Genomic DNA, 5,096 nt, shown 5'->3' on the forward strand with positions numbered 1-5,096 from the left:
AAAAATGTCCAACATAAGTTAACTCATGTAGGTACAAAAATAAAAGGGGAATGAGCAAAACCGAAAAGGAGAATAGCAATTTTCAAGTCATTTGAAGCAATTGGGTCATGTGACTCTTTCATCTCTACCCATTAGTCTCACCAATTGGCCTTCATGTTACTCCATTTTAGCACATATATTTGACCTAAACCCTCTAAACTCTTATCCCCCCAAGCTAAAACTAGTAATACCCCACGATGACACCTCAACTACCTCATAGATGCACAGCTCATAAGATAAGTGACATTTCATGGCATGGAGTACAGCTTGTCTAGGATTCAGATGCCAAGTTGGAAGCAACCTTGATGCGAAATATTTCCTTTATAATTCAAATGAAAGATCTTGCTTATTTTCGTGAATATTTTCATTCATGATTAATGAATTATGATAAGTTGTTGACAAGTGTTAATCTATATATTAACAATCAATTCATCAAATATGAAATGACTTTTTAGTTGTGAGTTTATGGTATAACTGATGGCCATTGCTAACATGTATGCTTATGATGCATGATGCACAATATTTTAACTTATGTATTTACACACTTATATTGTGAACAAAAAAAAAAACTTTATTTTTGCTCTTCAATCTGGTTATATTTTGTTTCTTAAATAGCAATGAAAATATACTTCTGTCCTTAGCGGAGAGTGGGGTGAGGTTGTAAAAATGTTATATTATACTATCTTCTTCGTCTCATTTGTTTCTTCAATTTCTTATGAATTTTCTCTAAAGGGAGAGATTATATTTTTCGAGTACATTTTCAGCCAATTTTAAGCTTTGGTTGACTATGTTATAGGAGTACATTTCTTGAGAACAAATCTCTTGTTAGTTTTCATCTCATATTAACAATGGTTTTAGTAAAAAAAAATTGTCTAATTTTAATGTCATTTTAAAAACTTAAAAACTTAATAAAAGAATTTTTTTTAGAGGAATATTAATAAAAGATTAATTATTTTTTCTATTCTATTTAATTTCATTTTTTAGTTCATCATGCAGCAAAACTTCAAACGACTTATAATGTATTTTTTTCTTAAAGATAAACATTCATTACAACACATTTATTATCAATTTGAAATTCTTAAAGTGCGATTAGTAAGTAAAGAAAGCATTATGGATGATCGTTAATTTTTTTTTACAAATGGATTATGATTATTATTGACTAGTGTCAAGATGCCGTCGGCTTTTATCGTACGAAACAGTAGAAGTTTCTATTATATAAAAATTTAATTAGTTGAAGGGTAATAGGCATGACATTTGAACCTGCCGCTCAGACCCGGCCGCCGCCGCCGCCCCTATTTAACGGGGAGAAGCCAATTTAATTGGGTGTGGGTGCGGTTGCAGGGAAAACTCGTTGCTTTAGTAGGGGGTGGGGGCGAGGTCGGGTGATGGTCAAACCCGCCCTGCGCCCACCTCCGTCCTCCGCCCCGTTTGTTTTAAATTATTTTTTACCCTTATATTTGATAATCATATTACTCTTATACCCTTCTTTTGTTTTAATAATCTTGCAACTTAGCAGGTTTTATTTACTGTGACATTATGATCTTTAGAAGATGTTCTTAGTTGTAATGATTTTAGAAGCTTTTGTTATTAGATCATTTTTGCTGCTGTGAAAAAAATGAAAAGAAATGTATTTTTTTTTTTACTATAGTTGCGGGTGAGGGTTGGGGCGGGGCTGGGAAACCCATCCCTGCTGGGGGTAGGTTTGGGCGTGAATTTGCTATCCCCAAAGGGTTTGGGGGCGGGGGCGGGGCTGAGTATAGTGAAGCGGGGGTGGGTATGCGCCATGTCTAATTGGTACACAATGGTCAAATTGTGAAAAAAGTTTAATTAAAGTATAAATTAGAAGAAAAATTGTTACACAACATTTTTTATATAAAAATATATATTTGAAAGTGAAACTTTAGATAATTTAATTAAATAAAAAAATATTAAATTATAATTGAAATAGTTGATATAAAAGACAAAATTGGAAAGAAAAAAGTCACACCAAAATCTTGTATATTTTTGTTGTAAGTATAGGTAAAAAAGATTATTGAACTAGCTTTGAAAAAATTAGAGTTTATAATTCATAAAAGTATGAAATATGTTTTAGTCCCTATATATATTTTTTTTTTTGCCATTTACTCTTTTTTCTCAACTAGCCTAGCAATTTAGTTTGTACAAAATATTTGCCTATTTTTAGTCCTATTTTTATAAAGCTCCCAATTTCTATAAAATGTGAGGACTAATTATTTATATAGTTATGATAATACAAAAATTACTTAAATTTCATAGTTAGAAAAAGATTGATAAACACCCAAAACTCTTTGACACCTTGAGAGAGAAAGAGATAGAGAAATTGATGTGATAAAAAGAAATGAAAAAAGGTGATGAACAAAATAATATAAAATAAGGTGATGAACGAAGTATGAAATTTAAAAATATTTGAATATAAGATACTCCTTTTAAAAATCAATATTTGTCAATTTAATGTGACCCGTTTTGATAGTGATAGGGATCCCTTATTTGTTAGCAATTTCTGTCTGGAATTATTTAAACTTACCCGAAAACTGATGGACAAACAGATGTGATAAACAGGTGTTTGGAATGTTATTTGAAATGTTTTTCGGATCAGCTCAAATCTTGATCAAATTGGATCATGTCTATTGCAACCACTAACACCTAGCATTTTTCAAATCAGCTCAAATCTTGATCAAATTGGATCTCTTATATGTGTCTATTGCAACCACTACCTGGCATTTTGTTACAAACCACCTATCAGTGCAACATTAATCCAAAACGTCTTAACTATCAGGGTTGGAGAGACCACTCCCCTATGCAAAGGATGTAAATGAAATATCTTGTAAAAATTTAATAAAAATTGAATGATTTGTTATGTTTAAAAGATTGTTTTTGTTCTCGATTACTTTTTGATTTTTGATCAGTTTTCATTGACTTTTGATTTTGATTTAATTCTTGGCTTTTTCTGTGGATGTAACAAACCACTAAATCGGAAGCTTTCTCTCATTAGGTTCTACCACAAGTGCCTCCTGAACAAGTTTGCTTCACCTTCCTTTTTTTTATATTTGTTTTTCTAGTTCATCCATTTTATTATTAAGAGTTTGACGATAGACTAATTTATTGTGTTTTTTTATATGATCATGATTTTTGTGTGTTGAATTTTGATACGAAAAAGGTAGAAGAGATAGATCTATTGAATGATTGAAATTGTCCAAGTAGAGGCATTTTCAACTCCAGTTTTTTCATCTAAGTTAAATATCTACTGAGTTTGGTGTCGTAGTGTTCATTTTGTACCATTTTGTGTGGTAGTTCTTAAAGAAGTGACCTTGCATGAAAAGTGACCTTATAGACATTGATACATTAACACTTGTGGCATCTCTAATTTCCGTTTGAGGCAAGATAACAATAAGTAAAAATCATTACATCACAACATTTTTATCCAACAAGGAAATTCATTCATCTTTAAGTCATAGCAGCCACCCATTTTCTGCAAACAACTTGTGCAATGAAATTTTTGGATGTAAAAATGTGCATTTAATTTTTATTAAACTAATGAAGCATTGACATTTCTTATTCAATAATAGTTTCATGTACAAGAAGAATATATTTAAACAATATTGTAAAGGTTTTCTTTCTGAATAAAGCTAGAATCTCATTTGCTAAATTCATCACATGACTTAACTTCTTTCAAATAGAAGTACTTTCCCTTGAGACTTGACATATATTAAGGAAACAATTATTTTTAGGGAAAAAATAACTAATAATATAAATTAAAGTATATTACATAGACTACACCATTTTAGTTGTGTTGAATATCAACAACTATGAAGCATTGACACATATACGGGTACGATAACGATAGCAATGTAGATACATATAGACACCATTAATCATTTGAGCAAATAGAAGTGATCGGATGTAACTATATATATCGATGTCGCGGTGGTGTTGATATTGAGCATATCAAATGTTGAACACACCACCGACACATGTCGAATATTAGACACACTTTTAATATGAAGTGTTGAATACTAGACATGCCACTAACACATGTTGGATACTAAACACATTCAATATAAAGTGTCTGCTCCACTGACACGTATCACATACAAGACACACCTTTAACTATGACTTAGTTATTTTTTAGGCCTATTTTTTACTATATGCAAGATGCATTTAAAGGGTTGGTTAGTAGAGGAACTGCCTTCCAGTGTAGGTTTGTCCAAAGGACCAACTGGGTGGGGCAACATTAAATGACACAATACTATGACCATTACCAGTGGTGACTACAAATGAAAGACTTTGTCCATTCAAATAAGAGTTGCTCTGCCAATTTTGTCCCCAATTCCTTGACATGGCTTGCCATCTAGTCCTTGAACCTTTGATGGCTACAGAATGCACATCACCAGCACCTCCAACATTAGTCACAAGGACTAAATTGAAGTAAGAATGACCATTGATTGTGAACCTTATTCCACCTCTTCTTCTACACCTTACCCTTCAATCAAAAACCATGCATGAAGGAAAAAAAAGTTAGCATCATGGCCAAACAAGTAGTAAAAGATTAATGATATTTTCACAAATTACACTTACATAGTCATTTTTAAGATCTTATTGTAACATTTTTTTAACACAAACAATCTAAATTGTGCATCCACTTCACATATTGTTAAGGGTAAAGGTAAAAAAAAATGAGAACATTAAATTACCTTATATAAACCACAGGAACAATGGAAATGTTCCCACTTCTTCCCAGAGGTTGTCTGAAGAAATTTCCAAGCTGCCTCGTGATTAGTGAAATTCACAAAGGCATAACCTTTGTTTAACTCAGTTCTGCAAATTAATTAAACAATGTCACAATTAGCAGTGTATGAACACATCAACATTTCACACACAAAAAAAAATTCTAGTGATTGAAGTTATTTTGGCAGTGTACCTGAAATCAATAGGTAAATAAAGGAAATCGAAAGCAAAAGTACTTTCTTCACCATTGGCTTGATCTATAGCATTTTCAGGCATGCAATGTTCCTCCAAGAAAGCCAGCAACTTATCTCGAC

At 31.8% G+C, this 5,096-nt stretch overlaps 1 long non-coding RNA gene across 1 annotated transcript; it reads right to left on the reverse strand.

Annotated features, from left to right (window-relative positions):
• Nucleotides 1–3,577: 3,577 nt before the first annotated feature.
• On the reverse strand, nucleotides 3,578–5,096 carry LOC146912446 (uncharacterized). The gene is made up of 3 exons (XR_015016477.1): nucleotides 4,976–5,096; nucleotides 4,749–4,872; nucleotides 3,578–4,537 (listed from the first exon to the last, which is right to left on the reverse strand). It is a non-coding gene; the product is annotated as an uncharacterized LOC146912446 (long non-coding RNA).

This window comes from Medicago sativa, chromosome 6 (genome assembly GCF_051527215.1).
Source record: "Medicago sativa cultivar Bolivia chromosome 6, Bolivia_mono, whole genome shotgun sequence".
NCBI lineage: Eukaryota > Viridiplantae > Streptophyta > Magnoliopsida > Fabales > Fabaceae > Medicago > Medicago sativa.